General features: G+C 47.9%; 1 protein-coding gene across 1 annotated transcript in view; it reads left to right on the top strand.

Moving 5' to 3' along the window:
• LOC142297119 (uncharacterized) overlaps positions 1-24,112 on the top strand; it is a 210,761-nt gene that overhangs the window by 110,057 nt on the left and 76,592 nt on the right. The window lies entirely within an intron of this gene.

The following is a 24,112-nucleotide window of genomic DNA, read 5'->3' as shown; positions in this document are numbered from 1 at the left end:
CTGTGCAGACCTCAGCCAGCTTCCTAAATCTGGCGTTTTTCCATTCTCGGTGGGTGCCCGCCGAAAGCGGGGTGCTGCTGGATTGGAGTAAGTAGCCCTGAAAACTCTGAGGCACGGACATTCTAGTCCCTGGTGAGCCAGCGGAAGGGTGAGACTCTGTTGCCTGTTACATTTGTGTGTTTTGCTGGTTATGTGTCATATGCCGTTAATTGTTTGGGGATCCAATAAAGTCTTAACATTGTGATTCCCTCACAGAAGATGGCTAGAAGGTTGGAGGAGTGTTTAAACTAGGAATGGGGGGCGAGGGTATTCACTTTATAGAAGGGGAATATAGTGCAGATAGTGACCAGGGCACAAGTAATGAAATTGGGGGTGGTACGGGGGGAAGGGTTAGGACAGTTAATACAGTAAGCAGGAATAGAGGTACAGAGTCATACGTAACGTGCATGTACACTAATGCCCGAAGCCTCACAAATAAGGTGGAGGAATTAGAATTAATATTGTTGGAAAAAAATTATGATATAGTGGGGATATCAGAGACATGGCTGGATGAGAGCTATGACTGGGCTGTTAATTTACAGGGTTATAGCCTATTCAGGAATGACCGTACAAATAAGCGAGGGGGAGGTGTGTGTTTATATGTAACATCATCCTTACAACCCATCCTGCGTGACAACATATGTGAGGGTACTGAGAATGTAGAGTCCCTATGGGTGGAGATAAGGGGGGAGAATGAATAATAAAATACTGATAGGGGTGTGTTATAAGACGCCGAATATTATGGAAGAGGTAGAGAAACTCCTCATAAAGCAAATTGATAAAGCAGCGAGTCTCGGAGAGGTAATTATTATGGGGGACTTTAACTATCCTGATATAAATTGCGGAACAGAAACTTGCAGTTCCAGCAAAGGAAATAGATTTTTGATAACAATGAAAGATAATTACCTTTCACAAATGGTACAGGACCCCACAAGAGGGGGAGCACTACTAGACCTTGTACTAACCAATAGGCCAGACCGCATATCAAATATACAAGTTGGGGGTTACTTGGGGAATAGTGATCACAAAATAATAAGTTTTCATGTATTCTTTAGTAAGATGTCTAGTAGAGGGGCTACAAGGACACTAAACTTCAGGAAAGCAAATTTTAAACGGTTGAGAGATGATCTTTTTGCAATAAACTGGGATGATGTACTAAGTAATGAAAGTACACAAAGCAAATGGGAGACTTTTATGAGCAACCTGAATAGGGCTTGTGCAGAAAATATACCCTATGGGAACAAACATATTAGAAATAGGAGGAAACCCCTATGGCTAAATAGAGCTGTAAGGGAAGCAATAAAAGAAAAACAGAAAGCCTTAAAAGAATTAAAGAGGGTAGGTAGTGATGAGGCATTATATAATTCTAGAAAATTAAATAAAATATGTAAAAAGCAAATTAAGTTAGCTAAGTTTGAGACAGAGAGACTCATTGCGAGAGAAAGTAAAAATAATCCTAAAATATTCTTTAACTACATAAACAGTAAAAAACTGAAAAGCGATAGTGTTGGCCCCCTTAAAAATAGTCTTGGTGAAATGGTGGAGGGGGATGAGGGTAAAGCCAACCTGCTGAATGACTTTTTTTCTACGGTTTTTATACAAGAAAATGCCATGGCAGATGACATGACCAGTGATACCATAAATTCACCCTTGAATATTACCTGCTTAACCCAGCAGGAAGTACGCCGCCGCCTCGAAATCACTAAGGTTGACAAATCTCCGGGCCCGGATGGCATACACCCCAGAGTACTACAGGAATTGAGTTCTGTGATAGATAGACCATTATTTTTAATCTTCACAGATTCCTTAATAACAGGGTCGGTACCGCAGGACTGGCGCATAGCAAATGTGGTGCCAATATTCAAAAAGGGGACAAAAACTGAGCCGGGAAATTATAGGCCGGTAAGTTTAACCTCTACGGTTGGTAAAATCCTTGAGGGTTTCTTGAGAGATGCTATACTGGAGTATCTCAAGAAAAATAACCTTATGACAGAGTATCAACATGGGTTTATGAGGGATCGATCCTGTCAAACTGATCAGCTTCTATGAAGAGGTAAGTTCAAGCCTGGACCAGGGAAATGCAGTGGATGTTGTGTATATGGACTTTTCAAAAGCTTTTGATACGGTGCCACACAAAAGGTTGGTACATAAAATGAGAATAATGGGGATAGGGGAAAATATGTGTAACTGGGTTAAAAACTGGCTCAGTGATAGGAAACAAAGGGTGGTTATTAATGGTACGTACTCGGACTGGGTCTCAGTTCATAGTGGGGTACCACAGGGGTCAGTATTGGGCCCGCTTTTCAACATATTTATTAATGACCTTGTTGGGGGCATGCGGAGTAGAATTTCAATATTTGCAGATGATACTAAACTCTGCAGGGTAATCAATACAGAGGAGGATAATTTTATATTACAGGGAGATTTATGTAAATTGGAGGATTGGGCTGAGAAGTGGCAATTGAAGTTTAATGTAGATAAATGTAAGGTCATGCACTTGGGTAGAGGAAATAACATTTATGATTATGTACTTAATTGTAGAACACTGGGTAAAACAGACACAGAAAAAGACTTGGGTGTATGGGTGGATGGTAAACTTCACTTTAGTGGCCAGTGTCAGGCAGCTGCTGCCAGGGCTAATAAAATAATGGGATGTATTCAAAGAGGTAGAAGTGTTCATGAAAAAAATATAGTTCTACCTCTGTACAAGTCACTAGTGCGACCGCACTTATATACTGTGTACAATTCTGCTCACCGATATATAAGAAGGACATAGCTGAACTGGAGAGGGTGCAGAGAAGACCACCAAGATTATTAGAGGAATGGGGGGGGCTGCAATACCAAGACAGGTTATTAAACTTGGGGTTATTTAGTTTGGAAAAACGAAGGCTTAGGGGGGATTCAATCACAATGTATAAATATATGAGGGGACAGTACAGAGACCTGCGACTGGAACACGGGGGCATCCGCTACGTCTTGAGGAAAGAAGGTTTAATCATAATCACAGACGAGGGTTCTTTACTGTACGAGCAGTGACTATGGAGCTCTCTGCCGCATGATGTTGTAATGAGTGAATCCCTACTAACATTTAAGCAGAGCCTGGACGCCTTTCTTGAAAAATTTAATATTACCAGTTATGTATATTAGATTTTATGACAGGGTGTTGATCCATGGAACTAGTCTGATTGCCGTATGTGGAGTCAGGAAGGATTTTTTTTCCCTATTGGAGCTTGTTTGCCACATTGGGGTTTTTTATGCCTTCCTCTGGATCAACATGTTAGGCTACGGGTTGAACTAGATGGACTTAGAGTCCCCCTTCAATCTTAAAAACTATGATACTATGATACCCTGTGTTGTCTGAGTAGTGTTCCGCCCACGGTTAAGGAGGTCGGGCGTTCAGTTGGGATGAGGCCTGGGTCATGTTGTCTTTCTAAAGGTGGCCGGCCCAGCGGACGAGAGCACCCACTGACCCCCGTGTCTCCACACTTATTACCTCGATTGCCACCGCACCAGGGCAATTCGGGATGAGCCAGGTAGAGTCCCGGGACTGTCGCATCTAATGGTGCGGCAATTCCGGGCGGCTGCTGGCTGATACTTTTAGACTTGGGGGCTCCCCATAACGTTGAGCTCCCCATCCTGAGAATACCATCCATCAGCCGTCTGGCTTTACCTTGATTATATCAAAATTAGGGGGGAACTGCATGTGGTTTTTTTTTTTTAATTATTTATTTATTTTACTGCACTATATAGACCCGCACACTGGCGGCTGTGATTGGTTGACAGCTGTCACTCAGTGTGGGGGCACGTCTGACTGCAACCAATCATAGGCGCCGGTGGGTGGGGGAAGCAGGGAATACAAGATGGAATAATGAGCGGCCAGCATTTTCAAAAGAGGAGAAGCCGCCAGAGCAGTGTGACAGCCGTGCAGTGCCGCATCGGTGATCGGTGAGTATAAAGGAGGGAGGGAGAGACCAACATAGAGAAAGCAAGACCAACCAACCGACACATCGACAGGGAGAGAGAGAGTATTTACACAATGTCTGGGCATACCCAGAAACAAAAAACGGAAAACGGCGCCGGTTTCCGGCATATGACGGATGACGACGAATCCGGCGCCCATAGGCTTCCATTATAAAAAAAAAAGCCGTACGGCGCCAGATCCAGCGCGATGCGTTTTTTTGTAAGAGACAAAAAACGTTGCAAGAGATGTTCCACCCGGCCGCCGCATTAACCAATTATGACGGATCCGGCAAAAGCCAGATGCAAAACAAATGCCATCCAGCACAATCCGAGGCTAATACAAATCAATGGGGATAAAACATCCGGTGTCGGATCCGTTTTATCCATTTTGTTCCGGATTGTGACTGATGGAAAAAAACTGATGTGACCGCATCACACTTGTGAGGGACTCCCACGAATCTGACATCGCAGCACAGCCGCACACTTCTGACAGGAGCGTGCATGTGTTTCTAGGTACATGCACGCTCATGTTCAGAGAACGGCAGGCTGTAAAAATGAAAAAAATTCCTGCCAGCAGGTGGAAATTTGGTGCTGAAATCTGGTGCAGACGATTTCAGCACCAAATGTGCACCTCCTGGCAAAAAATCGCAGAAAAATAACTGCGGCAAAAAAAGTGTCAAAACACCGTGTTTTTTTGCCAGGAGGTGTAGATTGGATGCAGGAATATGGTGTAAGAATTTCAGCACCAAATTTGCATCCCTTCGCCCCAAAAAAAAAGAAACATTCTGCCAGTAAGTGGAAATTTGGTGCTGAAAGCTGGTGCAGATGACTCCAGCACCAAATGTGCACTTCTTAGCAAAAAAAGTCGCAAAAATCGCAGAAAAATAACCGGCAAAAACCGTGGGAAAAAAAGTGTCAAAACACCGCGTTTTTTTGCCAGCAGATGTAGATTGGATGCAGGAATATGGTGTAAAAATTTCAGCATCAAATTTGCATCGGCCAAAAAAAATGTGATTTTTCTGCTACGAGATGCAGGTCTGTGAACTCTGTGACCTCCACCTGAGGTCAGTTTACCTGCAATCACAGATGAAGGACCGTAGGAACCTCCAGCTGTGACCGCAAATGACCTGAGTGAAGTCAGCGCTAATTGCGCAGCTCATTCATTCTCTGGAGCTCACAGAGAGCGGTCCTGCTCTATGGCCTCTCTCTGTGATATTTAGATGTAGCAGAGCTGGATGCAGCGTGGAACCTTCTGTGGATTACGTTGGAGCTGCAGGGTGTTGGGGGTTAATAAAGTGGTGAAGGAGGGGGTGTTTGTATTTTATTTCAAATAAGGGATTTTTCTCTGTGTCTGTGTTTAATTACTGTAATTTACAGGTTTGTGTGATGCAGGTATCTGATAGACGCCTGTGCCATCACAACCTAGAGTTTAGTAGCGGCTGTGAGCTGCTATTAACCTCTCATTACCCCGATTGGCACTGCATCAGGCCACCGGGAAGAGCCGGTATCGCATCGGGATTGTCACATCTAATAGATGCGGCAATACCAGGTGGCTGAGTGCTGGAATTCCAGCTCCCAGCCGGCGTTATCTTGGCTGGGGATGAAAATTAGGGGGAACTGCATGTCGTTTTTTTTTTTTAATTATTTAAATTTTTAAAAAAAGCTGCATGTGGTTTCACCACAGTCACACATGCGAGGGACTCGCACGAGTCTGCCATGGCAGCACCCAGCAAAGCCTCGCACGTGTGACTGGATACACAGCACAGATGCAGCCTGACAGCTGGTGCTGCAGCCGCGAGCTATATCTGTGCTGCCGATTGTTTATTTTTTACCACAATACTGACCCGCAGACACTTGCACTGCTTTCCCCGCCCACCGGCCATCCTGGCGCCTGTGATTGGTTGCAGTCAGCTGACACGCTGCCACTCAGGGTGGGGGCGCGTCTAGCTGCAACCAATTACATGCGCTGGTGGGCGGGGAAAACAATGAATATTGAATTGTCGGCTCCGGAAGGGAATAGCGTGACCCGGAAGGAGTGTGCCGCCATGACAGCGCCTCGGTGAGTATACCGCGCTCGCTCCTACCCCCCTATCCTCTCCACAAACATTTTTAACCTCCGGATTCCAGTCCCCATTGACTTATATGGGCAACGGATTCCAGAGCGGATCAGACTCTTTAAAATCTGGCAGTGATCCGCCGGTCCCGGGTTTTTGGGTGTTCGATCAGCTCTAGTAGTAATATATCATAGGAAAAAATGTCAGAAGTCAGTTATCAGGTGTCAGTGGTCAATTGTCAGTGGTCAATTGTCAGTGATCAGTAGTCAGTCAGTGATCAGTAGTCAGTGATCAGTAGTCAGTGATCAGTAGTCAGTGATCAGTAGTCAGTGATCAGTAGTCAGTGATCAGTAGTCAGTGATCAGTAGTCAGTGATCAGATGTTTTATAGCAATCAGCCAAGCCTCGTGCCCAATGAATGGTTCGTCGAGGAAGCCAGCCAGCAAAATCAATCGTGTGGTTCCCCAGCTGAGCAAATGCCCAGGGGTTTATTGAAAAGGTTTAACATATAAGTCAATGTAGGCCATCGTACATTGGTCAATCTTATCACTATTGCATAATAATTGGTTCATCTGGAATATTACATAAATCAGGGACCACCTGATTCAAATGGATATCAAAATAATATTCTTGGCACTCTGCATGGTCCAAGATGGTCTTTATCTTGTTCTTACATAATAAGGGACTTTTTAATATTAACGTATGTAATGTGGAACATGCAGAGTCATGTCATGTGCATCAGGGGCCTCTCTTAGAGATAAGGACTGGTACACCTTGCAATGCACCAGTACTTAATATATAATTTTATATTTAAAGGCACATTACACTGAATATGGCCTTCACATATATTTAGATGTTATTCCATATTAGGTGTAGCAAATTCACACAATAATATCAATCTGATCTTGTGGATTAGATTAATTCTTTAACACGGGTATGTCAAAAGGAAAAGAAGAGTCAAAGATTATAGAGGATAAAAGGGTGAAGTGGTAAAAAGGATTATAACCTACAGAGGAAAAGAGGATCCAGCCAAAAATCACAGCAAAAATTGTCATAAAAGGGAATAAAAGCAGAAATAAAAGCGGCCACTGTATAAGCAATAATAATGCACAAAAAAACAAGATGAGTGCGGAGAAATACAGATCTCTATATACAGGCCGGAAACATGAAACAAGGATTCCACAGAGGAAAAAAACTATCAAATAGCATGCAATATGCAGAAAGTCCACAAGATGGCGATAACCTGCAAACAGATGGCAAAAATGAAAGAAATCTAAGAAACAATATTATATTCAAGGAGACAAAAAGCACGAGGAAATAAAGAAATGCAGCAATGCAGACAATACGTGGAAGGGTAGAGAAGAAAAGCAGCAAAACACAACAAGGAGATGCTGGAGGGATGAGCAGGTGAACAGCAAGTGGTCAGTAACGCATGGAAAGATGCCTAAGGATAGGAGCAAAAGGATCATCCATAGTGGATATGAGTAAGGGAAGGTGATGGGAAAAACAACCTGGATCCACCAGACCCCTGACGCACGTTTCGCACTGTTCTTCCTAGGGGTGACTGTGGAGTGTAATAACCTGGTATTTATACTAAGGAGTACATGCAGACGAAGTAGGTTGAATAGACACCAGCGGGGGAAATAAATAAAGTGCAGTGAGAAGGTTCTGCTATCGGCTCATTATGTTGATGACATTTTTATGCATGGCAGGGCCCCAAAATTGAGTTGTCTTCATTTCTCAACCGTCTCAACAACAAGCCTCTGACTATTAAGCTGACTAGTCACCGTCATCAATCCACCACTAGTTTTCTGGATGTCCACGTCACCAAGGATTGAAATGGCTGCTTACCATCTGAAGTCCACAGGAAGTACCCATCAGTGAATTGACTCCTCCATCCACAGTCTCAGGTATTCTGTACCCTCCGTTCTTAAGGATCTGGAGGATTATCTCATCTGACATTTCCTTTTTCAAATAGGCCGAAGATCTCAAGAATAGATTTATAGACAGCGGTTACTCAGGAAGGAGCATCAAAAAGTTTTCCAGAAGGTGGTGACTCCTCCGACATGTCCTCCTACATTCCCGCCATCACAGACCATCTGTATCTACCTTCAGTCTCAGAGATATGCTGGTCCTCAGCTGCCACCATAGCACAAGAACAGACAGGATCTTCTGCTCAAAAGGACCAAAATGGGATTATTCCCCTGTACAGATTGTGTCGCCTGCCCCAACATGGCGGGAGCATCCAACTCCAAGACAAGTGATGGAACAAAAAGCCTCCTCCATCACATCACCGGCAGCCCCAGCTGTGCGGAGTATTCTGCTGTCTGTCCCTGTAATGTAACAGACGTCAACCCGAATGTCAGAGACACGCGCAGCGCAGGATGACGACCTGTCAGAGACATTGGCAGCACAGGATGACGACCTGTCAGAGACACTGGCAGCGCAGGATGACGACCTGTCAGAGACATTGGCAGCGCAGGATGACGACCTGTCAGAGACACTGGCAGCACAGGATGATGACCTGTCAGACATTGGCAGCGCAGGATGACGACCTGTAAGATACACAGGCAGCGCAGGATGACGACCTGTCAGAGACAAGAGACACTGGCAGCGCAGGATGACGGTCTGTCAGAGTCATTGGCAGTGCAGGATGACGACCTATAAGAGACACTGGCAGCGCAGGATGATGACCTGTCAGAGACACTGGAGGCGCAGGATGGCGACCTGTCAGAGACACTGGCAGCGCAGGATGACGACATGTCAGGGACACTGGCAGCGCAGGATGACGACCTGTCAGGGACACTGGCAGCGCAGGATGACGACCTGTCACAGACATTGGCAGCACAGGATGACGACCTGTCAGAGACACTGGCAGCGCAGGATGACGACCTGTCAGAGACACTGGCAGCGCAGGATGACGACCTGTCAGAGACACTGGCAGCACAGGATGATGACCTGTCAGGGACACTGGCAGCGCAGGATGACGATCTGTCAGAGACACTGGCAGCGCAGAATGACGACCTGTCAGAGACATTAGCAGCGCAGGATGACGACCTGTAAGAGATATTGGCAGCACAGGATGATGACCTGTCAGAGGATTCATTGGCAGCGCAGGATGACGACCTGTCAGAGGATTCATTGGCAGCGCAGGATGACGACCTATCAGAGACATTGGAGCCGCAGGATGGCGTCCTGTCAGAGACACTGGCAGCACAGGATGACGACCTGTCAGAGACACTGGCAGTGCAGGATGACGATCTGTCAGAGACACTGGCAGCGCAGAATGACGACCTGTCAGACACTGGCAGCGCAGAATGACGACCTGTCAGACACTGGCAGCGCAGAATGACGACCTGTCAGACACTGGCAGCGCAGAATGACGACCTGTCAGAGACATTAGCAGCGCAGGATGACAACCTGTCAGGGACACTGGCAGCGCAGGATGACGACCTGTCAGAGACACTGGCAGCACAGGATGACGACCTGTCAGAGACATTGGCAGCGCAGGATGACGACCTGTCAGAGACATTGGCAGCGCAGGATGACGACCTGTCAGGGACACTGGCAGCACAGGATGACGACCTGTCAGGGACACTGGCAGTGCAGGATGATGACCTGTCAGAGACACTGGCAGCGCAGGATGATGACCTGTCAGGGACACTGGCAGCGCAGAATGACGACCTGTCAGGGACACTGGCAGCGCAGGATGACGACCTGTCAGAGACACTTGCAGTGGAGGATGATGACCTGTCACAGACATTGGCAGTGCAGGATGATGACCTGCCAGGGACACTGGCAACGAAGAATGACGACCTGTCAGAGACACTGGCATCGCAGGATGACGACCTGTCAGGGACACTGGCAGCGCAGGATGACGACCTGTCAGAGACACTGGCAGCGCAGGATGACGACCTGTCAGAGATACTGGCAGCGCAGAATGATGACCTGTCAGAGACACTGGCAGTGCAGGATAATGACCTGTCAGGGACACTGGCAGCGCAGGATGACGACCTGTCACAGACATTGGCAGCGCAGGATGACGACCTGTCAGAGTCATTGGCAGCGCAGGATGACGACCTGTCAGGGACACTGGCATCGCAGGATGACGACCTGTCAGAGTCATTGGCAGCGCAGGATGACGACCTGTCAGAGATATTGGCAGCGCAGAATGATGACCTGTCAGAGACACTGGCAGTGCAGAATGACGACCTGTCAGGGACACTGGCAGCGCAGGATGAATAATAGCAGAACGTCACTCACATTAGACTTGAACAGTTGCAAAATTAACAAAAAGTTTTTTCTAATAAATACATAATTATAACCAGTCACTGATGAATATTGTTGGTCTATTGGGAAAAACAGAAGATTGACTGCAACAAGTGTCCACTAGATGGCGATAGAGGTCACAGCTTTATCACAAGGCGCCAATAAATAAATAATTCAAAGAATGGGTGTTTACAAAGTGATGTGATAGAAATGTGCCGGAAACACAGAAGAATGGCTGAGAACCTGGGGAACGGAATCAACTGGGATGAGAAAAATACTGTCACGGGGTATGTAACAATGGAACAGGGCTCCTAGGCTGACCCTAAGACTGGGGGTCCTGCGCTGTCCTTTATATCGAAGGTAGGCTTGATGGTAGCCAGGTCCAAGCCCCCAGCGTGACCCTGTAACGAAAATCCCATAAATAGGCACAGATAAGGGAAAACGAAAACTGGCATTCTGCACTCAAACACAAAGGAGGGACAGTATGTGAACTGGGGAGCCACGCCCTGAAATGGAATGTAGGTGTGTCACAATGCAACCAGGGAAAGAGACAGACAGAAAAAGAGGCAGACAGGGAAAGAGAGAGACATATACAGACAAAGGGACAGGGAAAGAGACAGACAGGGAAAGAGACAGACAAGGAAAGAGACAGACAGTGAAAAACAAAGACAGACAGGGAAAAAGACAGACAGGGAAAAGGACAGACAGGGAAAAGGACAGACAGGGAAAAGGACAGACAGGGAAAAGGACAGACAGGGAAAAGGACAGACAGGGAAAAGGACAGACAGGGAAAAGGACAGACAGGGAAAAGGACAGACAGGGAAAAGGACAGACAGGGAAAAGGACAGACAGGGAAAAGGACAGACAGGGAAAAGGACAGACAGGGAAAAGGACAGACTGGGAAAAGGACAGACTGGGAAAGAGACAGACAGACACAGACAAAGAGACATGGAAAGAGACAGGGAAAGAGACAGACAGGGAAAGAGATAGACAGTGAAAGAGCCAGGGAAAGAGACATACAAGGAAAGAGACAGACAGACAGGGACAGAGACAGGGAAAGAGACAGACAGACAGACAGGGAAGGAGATAGAGACCGGCAGAGACAGACAAAGAGACAGACAAACAGAGACAGACAGAGACAAAGAGACAGGGAAAGATACAGACAGACAGAGATACAGAGAGACAGAAAGAGACTGTGAGAGTGAGAAAGACTGATACTATCCCGGGTAACACCAGGTACTACAGCTAGTGTTATATATATAGAGAAGTATGTAAAGTGCAGAGGTGCGGATGGAATGGAGCGCGGTAACATTACAGTGGATAGAAGAAAGCATCACAATAAAAGAAAGCTATAGTATAGAATGACTGACGGCTGGAGCGGGCGTGAAACGGTGCATCTGTGTGTGGCAAAGAGACATGATAAATCCCAGCATAAAATGCAATAACTTTATTTCAAAACTTTCAGACAAACATTGGCACACAGAGAAAAACATTTAAAATGGAAACAATCCCAGTGGGCGAATTCCTGCAGGGACCGACTTTACCGGCTTCTGGAGAGGCATGCAGATTTTGATGCAGATTTTTAAAAATAACTGTCAAACACTGCATAAAAACCTGCAGCGTGTGCACAGGGCCTAATGTGACTTCCCCCTTCTATTTGTAGTCATTGACAGATGCGCAGCTTATAGAGGTTCTGTGGTAAAGCCTCCCATGCCTGCACATTGATGTGACACAGGCCATGGGCCACATGCAGCACAGACGTGCCAGGGACGCGCACCGTTCATGCCCGGTATAGAGGGCGTGCACGCTCCATGGACTCTTCCTCACTGTAATTACATTGAATTCTCTAATTTGTCTATCACTATGTGACGCCTCATCTGTGACGTCATCCCGGAGGAAGCCTCATCTGTGGCGTCATCCCTGAGGAAGCCTCATCTGTGACGTCATCCCTGAGGAAGCCTCATCTGTGATGTGATCCCTGAGGAAGCCTCATCTGTGGCGTAATCCCTGCCCCTGAGGAAGCCTCATCTGTGACGTCATTCCTGAGAAAGCCTCATCTGTGGTAACATCCTTGAAAAGCCTCATCTGTGATGTCATCCCTGCCCCTGAGGAAGCCTCATCTGTGAGGTCATCCCTGAGGAAGCCTCATCTGTGATGTCATCCCTGAGGAAGCCTCATCTGTGTTGTCATCCCAGCCCCTGAGGAAGTCTCATCTGTGACGTCTTTCCTGAGGAAGCCTCATCTGTGGCGTCATGCCTGAGGAAGCCTCATCTGTGATGTCATCCCTGAGGAAGCCTCATCTGTGATGTCATCCCTGACCCTGAGGAAGTCTCATCTGTGACGTCTTTCCTGAGGAAGCATCATCTGTGGCGTCATCCCTGAGGAAGTCATATCTGTGGCATCATCCCTAAGGAAGCCTCATCTGTGACATCATCCCTGAGGAAGCCTCATCTGTGGCGTCATCCCTGCCCCTGAGGAAGTCTCATCTGTGACATCATTCCTGAGAAAGCCTCATCTGTGGTGTCATCCCTGCCCCTTAGGAAGTCTCATCTGTGGCGTCATCCCTGAGGAAGCCTCAGCTGTGACGTCATCCCTGAAGAAGCCTCAACTGTGACATCATCCCTGAGGAAGCCTCAACTGCGACGTCATCCCTGAGGAAGCCCCAACTGCGACGTCATCCCTGAGGAAGCCTCATCTGTGACGTCATCCCTGAGGAAGCTTCATCTGTGGCGTCATGCCTGAGGAAGCCTCATCTGTGGCGTCATGCCTGAGGAAGCCTCATCTGTGGCATCATCCCTGAGGAAGCCTCATCTGTGACGTCATCCCTGAGGAAGCCTCATCTGTGGCGTCATGCCTGAGGAAGCCTCATCTGTGGCGTCATGCCTGAGGAAGCCTCATCTGTGGCGTCATGCCTGAGGAAGCCTCATCTGTGGCGTCTGTGGAGACGCGGGGCTCAGTGGGTGCTCTTGTCCACTGAACCAGCCGCCTTTAGAAAGACAGCGTGGCTCAGGGCTCATCCCAACTTAACACACGACCTCCTTAACCGTGGGCTGAACACTACTCAGACAACACAGGGTGAGGTAACCACAATAATTAGACTTTATTGGATCCCCAAACAATTAACGGCACATAACACATAACCAGCAAAACACAAATGTAACAGGCAACAGAGTCTCACCCTTCCGCTGGCTCACCAGGGATTTAGAATGTCCATGCCTCAGGCTTCCAGGGCCACTTACTCCAATCCAGCAGCACCCCGCTTTCGGCGGGCACCCACCGAGAAAGGAATAGCGCCAGATTTAGGAAGCTGTGTGAGGTCTGCAAAGTCTGTACCAGGTGACCAAATTGTCCCAACCTGGGTTTCCTCCTTAAGTAGTCTCTGGTATGTTGATATAATCCTGGCAGCCGGAGTCGAAATCCCTAGACTGTGGATATGGTCTCCAATCAGAACCGGAGTCCCTAGATTGAAGCCACAAGGTATCCTGATCCTCTAGTCAGCTCCTAGGCGCTTAGACTGGATCATGCACATCCATCAACAACAACCACAAGGTGACTTAAAGAAATCCCTTTTATAGCCATAACCTTTCCTTAGGATACACTGCGTCCTCATCGGATTGGTTGGACAAGATTGCTTTTCACATTGGATGAATTTCAAGCTATATTCAAATATCCAGAGACAAGGGTGGGACAGGTATGTTACATCACATCTAGCAATTCAATTAGTAATACAATGGGAACTTTGCATAATTGAGTTATCTGGGTGTCTGGGCTTCAGTGGCCAACACAATTACATGAGTCAACAAGAGCCTTGTAAAAACAATGTCCAAAGTCTATAAACAAACTATCTTCATGTCTGGCTGAATCTTAAGAAATGTAACCCCTGCTAGACATTGACAGGGTCCATGTCGTCCCATTCCTCCCCCTTCTTAATATTAACCAGACAAGATGGGCTTCCGATCACCCTTCTCCTCTTGACGGCATTGTCCTTTTTAATGGTGAGGTCAGCAGCAGAGGCTCACATCTATACACCTCCCCCTGATTACCTCCCCCAGGTTTAGCAGCCATATTGCAGACAAGCACTAAAGTGGGGTCCATGAGTTGGGCTTCCCTGAATTCCTTATGATCTATCTCCCCCCAGTCAATGGCCACAGTTGGGTCTGAGGTACTCACATTCGTTGCATCTGAGGAGGAGGCTGAAGATTGAGGAGGAGGGTTCCCCTCGGATGGGTTGGTAGAAACTGTGATGACATGGACACCCAATGCCTCTTATGGGTTAAAGTTTCTTAACATTCAGCCAGACGTATTGTTCTTACAGTGCCTACAAGTAGTCTTCAACCCCCTGCAGATTTAGCAGGTTTGATAAGATGCAAATAAGTTAGAGCCTGCAAACTTCAAACAAGAGCAGGATTTATTAACAGATGCATAAATCTTACAAACCAACAAGTTATGTTGCTCAGTTACATTTTAATAAATTTTCAACATAAAAGTGTGGGTCAATTATTATTCAACCCCTAGGTGTAATATTTTGTGGAATAACCCTTGTTTGCAATTACAGCTAATAATCGTCTTTTATAAGACCTGATCAGGCCGGCACAGGTCTCTGGAGTTATCTTGGCCCACTCCTCCATGCAGATCTTCCCCAAGTTATCTAGGTTCTTTGGGTGTCTCATGTGGACTTTAATCTTGAGCTCCTTCCACAAGTTTTCAATTGGGTTAAGGTCAGGAGACTGACTAGGCCACTGCAACACCTTGATTTTTTCCCTCTTGAACCAGGCCTTGGTTTTCTTGGCTGTGTGCTTTGGGTCGTTGTCTTGTTGGAAGATGAAATGACGACCCATCTTAAGATCCTTGATGGAAAAGCGGAGGTTCTTGGCCAAAATCTCCAGGTAGGCCGTGCTATCCATCTTCCCATGGATGCGGACCAGATGGCCAGGCCCCTTGGCTGAGAAACAGCCCCACAGCATGATGCTGCCACCACCATGCTTGACTGTAGGGATGGTATTCTTGGGGTCGTATGCAGTGCTATCCAGTTTCCAAACGTCACGTGTGTGGTTGGCACCAAAGATCTCGATCTTGGTCTCATCAGACCAGAGAACCTTGAACCAGTCTGTCTCAGAGTCCTCCAAGTGATCATGAGCAAACTGTAGACGAGCCTTGACATGACGTTTTTAAAGCAAAAAGGTACCTTACAGGCTCGTCTGGAACGGAGACCATTGCGGTGGAGTACGTTACTTATGGTATTGACTGAAACCAATGTCCCCACTGCCATGAGATCTTCCCGGAGCTCCTTCCTTGTTGTCCTTGGGTTAGCCTTGACTCTTCGGACAAGCCTGGCCTCGGCACGGGTGGAAACTTTCAAAGGCTGTCCAGGCCGTGGAAGGCTAACAGTAGTTCCATAAGCCTTCCACTTCCGGATCATGCTCCCAACAGTGGAGACAGGTGGGCCCAACTCCTTGGAAAGGGTTTTGTACCCCTTGCCAGCCTTGTGACCCTCCATGATCTTGTCTCTGATGGCCTTGGAATGCTCCTTTGTCTTTCCCATGTTGACCAAGTATGAGTGCTGTTCACAAGTTTGGGGAGGGTCTTAATTGTCAGAAAAGGCTGGAAAAAGAGATAATTAATCCAAACATGTGAAGCTCATTGTTCTTTGTGCCTGAAATACTTCTTAATACTTTAGGGGAACCAAACAGAATTCTGGTGGTTTGAGGGGTTGAATAATAAATGACCCTCTGAATAAACTTTTCACAATTTAAAAAAAATAAATAAAAAAAGAAATAACATTCTTTTTTGCTGCATTTCCCACTTCCAGGCTGATCTACAGTCCAAATGTCACAATGCCAAGTTATTCCGAATGTGTAAACCTGCTAAATCTGCAGGGGGTTGAATACTACTTGTAGGCACTGTATGTGTGCTAACTTATGTTTGCTTAGCTATTGTTTCTCCAGACTCTTCCAGTAATCATTGTATTGTAGTTGTGTATTGCTAATGTATTTACCTTAGTAGTCATTGTCTAGTCTGTGCATTCCAGACTACATGTATACCCTCAGTCTTTCTGTAGACATCATTTGGATGAACATTGTCCATGCAGCTTGAGATTCATCCAATGGGAGAGGCGATCTTGTCCAACCAATCGATGAGGATGCAGTGTGTCCAGAGGGAGGGCTGTGGCTATAAGAGAGGACTTCTTTAAGCCACCAGGTTTGATGAAGGTGGATGAATGCTGATGGACCCAGTCTAAGCTCTTAGGAGCTGACTAGAAGATCAGGATACCTTGTGGCTTCAATCTCGGGACTCCGGTTCCGGTTGGAGACCATATCCACAGTCTAGGGATTTCGACTCCGGCTGCCAGGATTATATCATCATACCAGGACTATCTAAGGAGGACACTCAGGTTGGGACAATTCAGTCACCTGCTACAGACTTTGCAGACCTCAGACAGCTCCCTACATCTGGCATTATTCCTTTCTTGGTGGGTGCCCGCCAAAAGCGGGGTGCTGCTGGAGCGGAGTAAATAGCCCTGGAACCTCTGAGGCATGGACATTCTAAATCCCTGGTGAGCAGCGGAAGGGTGAGACTCTGTTGCCTGTTACATTTGTGTTTTGCTGGTTATGTGTTATGTGCCGTTAATTGTTTGGGGATCCAATAAAGTCTAATTATTGTTGTTCCCTCACCCTGTGTTGTCTGAGTAGTGTTACGCCCACGGTTAAGGAGGTCGTGCGTACAGTTGGGATGAGCCCTGAGTCACGCTGTCTTTCTAAAGGCGGCTGGTTCAGTGGACAAGAGCACCCACTGAGCCCTGTGTCTCCACAGAAACATCTGCACCAGGATGGTGTTTGGCTTGGCTGCGGGTGATGGCGGTAACAAACTGGCTGGATAGTCCTTGTCCTAGGTCATTCTCCAAAATGACTGGTGTGAGCAGGTAATCCACAAGCCCCATTTTCACTTCCCTCTGGGTGGTATCCGAAACAACAGGCTTGGTGGGGCCATCTATGAACCCCACTTCAACTTCCTCCCGGCTAGTCCTCGAAACAACAGGTGTGGAGAGGCTGTCCATAAGCTCCACATCAGCCTTGCTCTGGTTAGTCTCCACAATGACAGGTGTGGGGAGGCTGTTCATAAGCTCCACATCAGCCTTGCTCTGGTCAGTCTCCACAATGACAGGTGTGGGGAGGCTGTCCACAAGTCTCACATCAACCTCTTCCTGGTCATTTCCAAAAATAACTGGTGTGGGGACGGTGTCCATAAGCTCCACATCAGCCTTGCTCTGGTCAGTCTCCACATTGACAGGTATGGGGAGGCTGTTCACAAGTCCCACATCGATCGCTTCCTGGTTAGTCCCCAAAATACCAGGTGTGGGGAGGCTGTTCACAAGCTCCACCTCGACCTCTCCCTGGTCAGTCCTTAGGTCCAACTGCACACATGCCAGAGGAATGTCTGAGCGCTGGCCCTCAGCCAGGGAGATGGATAATTGGGAATCTGGTACAGGGTCTTCTGGGGAAACAATAACTGGGCTTACCAGGGTAATGGAGGAACCAGTGTCTTGTAGGCCCTGGCTCTTGACCGGCTGAGCTGGTAGATGGGCTCCAAGCATGCAGCCTCGGTTTTGGAGACAATCTCTATCTATATGTCCATGGTGCCCACATGTATAACAGCGCTATAGATTGGGCGAGTCACAGGCCCTGTTTGTAGTCCTTTGTTTTGGCGCAGCTTCTGCTGGGTAGCGGGACCACCCTTCTCGAGCGGCTGGTGCTAGCAGTACGGCAGCTGGAACTCCATAAACATATTCCAGAACCCAAGCCCTCTCTTCTCTTGAGGATTTAGGCCCCAATGCAGTCAACAACGCTGTGGCTTGGGCCATTTTGGACCAAGTTGATTCCCGATTGTCACTAGATCCATGATGTGGCACATAGATTAAATCCTCCAGGTCAACATCGGCGGGATCCTCATCGTCCTCTGCATCATTCTGGGCATCCCAACGGACTAATTTTTGAATCAAGTCCGACCGAGTGTCAGCGTTCCAGTAGATAATCTTTCGCCTCTGGCACTTATCCTGTAGCATCCATTTACTGCTGCGGTCGTAACTCCTCCCTGGTCCTTGTCCCATGGCTGAGCTGGTGGGGTTGGACATGGCAGCGTCCGAAACCTGAATGCCTCCCCTATGGCCTGCTGGGTATGCTTATGTGCCTCCCTGGTTGTTGAGCCCGGGACGGTGTCCACGAACACCAGTCCTTTGCAGCTCCCCTGGGTAAACCAGGCTGAGTAGTATCAGACTGCTGACACCAATTGTGGAGACACGGGGCTCAGTGGATGCTCTTGTCCACTGAACCAGCCGCCTTTAGAAAGACAGCGTGGCTCAGGGCTCATCCCAACTGAACGCCGGCCTCCTTAACCGTGGGCGTAACACTACTCAGACAACACAGGGTGAGGGAACCACAATAATTAGACTTTATTGGATCCCCAAACAATTAACGGCACATAACACATAACCAGCAAAACACAAATGTAACAGGCAACAGAGTCTCACCCTTCCGCTGGCTCACCAGGGATTTAGAATGTCCATGCCTCAGAGCTTCCAGGGCTACTTACTCCAATCCAGCAGCACCCCGCTTTCGGCGGGCACCCACTGAGAAAGGAATAGCCCCAGATTTAGGAAGCTGTGTGAGGTCTGCAAAGTCTGTACCAGGTGACCAAATTGTCCCAACCTGAGTGTCCTCCTTAAGTAGTCCCTGGTATGTTGATATAATTCTGGCAGCCGGAGTCGAAATCCCTAGACTGTGGATATGGTCTCCAATCGGAACCGGAGTCCCTAGATTGAAGCCACAAGGTATCCTTATCCTCTAGTCAGCTCCTAGGAGCTTAGACTGGATCATGCACATCCATCAACAACAACCACAAGGTGACTTAAAGAAATCCCTTTTATAGCCATAACCTTTCCTTAGGATACACTGCGTCCCCATCTGATTGGTTGGACAAGATTGCTTCTCCCATTGGATGAATTTCAAGCTATATTCAAATATCCAGAGACAAGGGTGGGACAGGTATGTTACATCACATCTAGCAATTCAATTAGTAATACAATGGGAACTTTGCATAATTGAGTTATCTGGGTGTCTGGGCTTCAGTGGCCAACACAATTACATGAGTCAACAAGAGCCTTGTAAAAACAATGTCCAAAGTCTATAAACAAACTATCTTCATGTCTGGCTGAATCTTAAGAAATGTAACCCCTGCTAGACATTGACAGGGTCCATGTCGTCACAGCGTCAACCCTAAGGAAGCCTCATCTGTGGCGTCATCCCTGAGGAAGCCTCATCTGTGGCGTCATCCCTGAGGAAGCCTCATCTGTGGCGTCATCCCTGAGGAAGGCTCATCTGTGGCGTCATCCCTGAGGAAGGCTCATCTGTGGCGTCATCCCTGAGGAAGGCTCATCTGTGGCGTCATCCCTGAGGAAGGCTCATCTGTGGCGTCATCCCTGAGGAAGGCTCATCTGTGGCGTCATCCCTGAGGAAAGCTCATCTGTGGCGTCATCCCTGAGGAAAGCTCATCTGTGGCGTCATCCCTGAGGAAGGCTCATCTGTGGCGTCATCCCTGAGGAAGGCTCATCTGTGGCGTCATCCCTGAGGAAGGCTCATCTGTGGCGTCATCCCTGAGGAAGGCTCATCTGTGGCGTCTTTCCTGAGGAAGGCTCATCTGTGGCGTCATCCCTGAGGAAGCCTCATCTGTGAAGTCATCCCTGAGGAAGCCTCATCTGTGAAGTCATCCCTGCCCCTGAGGAAGCCTCATCTGTGGCATCATCCCTGAGGAATCAAAATGAGGGAGCCAGCACGATTTCTAAACTGTACTTATTAATAAATGGAGATTTTTGGCAAAACATTGCAATCTTTTAAGCTACCCCGCCACGTCATGGCTAATCTCAAGGGGCAATTGCAATGTTTTGCCAAAAATCTCCATTTATTAATAAGTACAGTTTAGAAATCGTGCTGGCTCCCTCATTCTGGTCATCCCTGAGGAAGCCTCATCTGTGATGTCAACCCTGAGGAAGCCTCATCTCTGACGTCATCCCTGAGGAAGCCTCATCTGTGGCGTCATCCCTGAGGAAGCCTCATCTGTGGCGTCATCCCTGAGGAAGCCTCATCTGTGAAGTCATCCCTGAGGAAGCCTCATCTGTGACGTCATCCCTGAGGAAGCCTCATCTGTGGCGTCATCCCTGAGGAAGCCTCATCTGTGGCGTCATCCCTGAGGAAGCCTCATCTGTGGCGTCATCCCTGAGGAAGCCTCATCTGTGGCGTCATCCCTGAGGAAGCCTCATCTGTGGCGTCATCCCTGAGGAAGCCTCATCTGTGGCGTCATCCCTGAGGAAGCCTCATCTGTGGCGTCATCCCTGAGGAAGCCTCATCTGTGGCGTCATCCCTGAGGAAGCCTCATCTGTGGCATCATCCCTGAGGAAGCCTCATCTGTGGCGTCATCCCTGAGGAAGCCTCATCTGTGGCGTCATCCCTGAGGAAGGCTCATCTGTGGCGTCATCCCTGAGGAAGGCTCATCTGTGGCGTCATCCCTGAGGAAGCCTCATCTGTGACGTCATCCCTGAGGAAGCCTCATCTGTGACGTCATCCCTGAGGAAGGCTCATCTGTGGCGTCATCCCTGAGGAAGCCTCATCTGTGACGTCATCCCTGAGGAAGCCTCATCTGTGACGTCATCCCTGAGGAAGCCTCATCTGTGACGTCATCCCTGAGGAAGCCTCATCTGTGACGTCATCCCTGAGGAAGCCTCATCTGTGACGTCATCCCTGAGGAAGCCTCATCTGTGGCGTCATCCCTGAGGAAGCCTCCTATGCGGCGACACGTGTTGGATTATGGCTCCTCTACACGCTCCTTGATACTAACGGGTCGGTCATTAGGTTTCTTTTCATATGGGATTATTTTCTATCTACAAAGACGCAGCGTATTTCACAGCAAAAAACGCACAAAAAACACACCCACGGCAAAATGCATAAAAACAATGCATGCGTTTTTACCAAATTTTGACCAATGAGTCTTTTAAGTCAAATTTATGACCTGGAGGGCTCAAAAACACTTGAAAAACGCAGAAAGAATTGACCTGCGGCATCTTCACAAACGCAGGCAAGAAAACATGCCCAGTGTGCACAGCGACATAGAAATCTCGTAGACTTTGCTGGGGGAAGGAAATGCTGTATACAGGGGCATCTTTGCTATATCAAAAACGCAGCAATAGATGCCCTGTGTGAACCTAGCCTAAGGCCCTGTGCGTACTAGAAAACTTTAGAACATTTTGCAGCCTCTAAAAGATTACCGCACCTGCGGCAAAAAAACGCGCCAAACCACATGCAGTTTTACTGTGGTTTGCTGCGGTTTTACTGTGGTTTGCTGTGTTTTGGTGCGGTTTTACTGCGTTTTTTCCGTGGGTTGGTCCCTGTGGTATTTTACCATTATCTATGGCAAAAAACGCAAGCACCTGCAGAAATGAAGGGACCGCTCATTCTTTTTGCTGTAGAAATTCTGAAGCAAAACCTGTTGGTGAAAAAAACGCCCGTGTGCGCACAGCATTTTATTTTAACCATAGCTTTAGCTGGGGAAGGACTGCAGCAAGGTTAGGCGGCTTTCACACTACGTCTTTTTAACATGCGTTCTGAACGGTTTTTTTGCTGCAAAAGCGGATCCTGCTTTTACAGCAAATAATGCATGCAAACGCATGTGTTATTTTGCAGGATCCTGTCACTGGATGTTTAGGGGCGGGCTTTGGAGTCATGTGATCGGGAGTGAGGGGAACTAAACGTGCCAGACTGGGAGCCGGCTTCTTACAACTGCGGAGGTTTGTAACCAAGGTAAACATCGGGTAACTTGCTTGGATACCCGATATTTATCTTGGTTATGAGCGTCTGTACACGTTACCAACGTAAACATCGGGTAACTAAGATAAGTGGTTACCCGATCTTTACCTTGGTTACGAGTGTCCGCAGCTCTCAGGTGGGAGAGAGAGGGAGAGAGGGGGAGAGAGGGGGAGAGAGAGACAGAGAGAGAGGGAGGGTAAGAGACAGAGGGAGGAGAGAGAGAGACTGATCACGGAGGCTGCTTTCTGGGCATGCTCAGTAGAGCAAGCAGGATCCTGTCTATCAGCACGCCAGCGTTCACCTGCGTTTGCATGCTGTTTAGTCAGGATCCAGCAATTTGCATAAGTTGGACGCAGCTCAAAAACGCTACAAGTAGCGTTTTTGAAAGATGTTAAAAAACTGCAAGTCACTGGATCCTCACTATAACGCAGGCAAACGCAGGTGAACGCATGTTAACGCGAGTCCATTGCAAATGCATTGAAATGAAAACGCATTTGCACTGGATCCGTTTCTGCGTTAAAAAAACGTTCAGGACGCATGTTAAAAAGACGTAGTGTGAAACCAGCCTTAGGAACATTTTCTGCAGCAAAAGTGCGGTAAAAACCGCAACAAGAACAGCTGCGTGTGCACAGGGTTTAGGATTCAATATATATCACTCCTCTGCACAGGTCCGACCTCTCCAGAGCCATCCTCGTACCCGCATATAAACTCGCGCCTGCGCATAGCTAAGGCTGGTTTCACACTACGTTTATTTAACATCCGTCCATAACGTTTTTTTAGCGGAAAAACGGATCCAGTGCAAATGCGTTTTGATTTCAATGCATTTGCAATGGACTCGCGTCCACCTGCGTTCACATGCGTTAGACACAGGATCCGTACTTTTGCGTTATTTTAACATGTTTCAAAAACGCTACTTGTAGCGTTTTTGAGCTCCGTCCAACTTCTGCAAATTGCTGGATCCTGACTAAACAGCATGCAAACGCAGGTGAACGCTGGCGTGCTGATAGGCAGGATCCTGCTTGCTCTACTGAGCATGCCCAGAAACCAGCCCCGTGATCAGTCTATCTCTCTCCTCTCTCTGTCTCTCTCCCCCTCCCTCTGTCTCTCTCCCACCTGAGAGCTGCGGACACTCGTAACCAAGGTAAATATCGGGTAACCACTTCTCTTAGTTACCCGATGTTTACGTTGGTTACGTGTGCAGGCAGCCCGGCTCCTAGCAGCTGCAGACACTCGTATCTAGTGATGAGCGAGTATGCTTGTTACTACTCGGTACTCGCACGAGTATCACTGTACTCGGGCTGCTCGGCGGGGACCGAGTAATCTCGCGATACTCGTGCTGTACTCGTGGTCTTCATTTCTGCATGTTGGCGCTCTTTTGAGAGCCAGCCCTCATGCAGGGATTGGCTGGCAGACCACTGCAATGCCACAGCCCTGTTACTTGTGGAATTGCAGTGATTGGCCGGCCTGCACAGCGTGACAGAGCCTTTAGCCCGACACTTCCCCGCTCGGCTACGGCCCCTCCCGCACTCCACTCTGCGTGTATATATATATGCACGCTTACACACACACGCACGTTTTTTTTTTTTAATTTACATTTTTAGGGTTTCTACATGCTGCCGGTGGTCATTTCAGAATAATACTCGGGTCCCCCATAGGATAACATTGGGCTCGGTGCTCGGGCCGAGTACACGAGTATCTTGGGATGCTCGGCCCGAGCCTCGAGCACCCGAGCTTTTTAGTACTCGCTCATCACTACTCGTATCCAAAGTAAATATCGAGTATCCAAGCAAGTATACCCGATGTTTACCTTGGTTACGAGCCTCGCAGCTGTCAGAAGCCGGCTCCCAGTCTGGCACGTTTAGTTCCCCTCACTCCCGATCACATGACTCCAATGCCCGCCCCTAAACATCCAGTGACAGGATCCTGCAAAATAAGACATGCG

This window comes from Anomaloglossus baeobatrachus, chromosome 3, assembly GCF_048569485.1.
Source record: "Anomaloglossus baeobatrachus isolate aAnoBae1 chromosome 3, aAnoBae1.hap1, whole genome shotgun sequence".
Lineage (NCBI taxonomy): Eukaryota > Metazoa > Chordata > Amphibia > Anura > Aromobatidae > Anomaloglossus > Anomaloglossus baeobatrachus.
The sequence above is the reverse complement of the archived record's forward strand: the minus strand, read 5'-3'. Positions and strand labels throughout refer to the sequence as shown.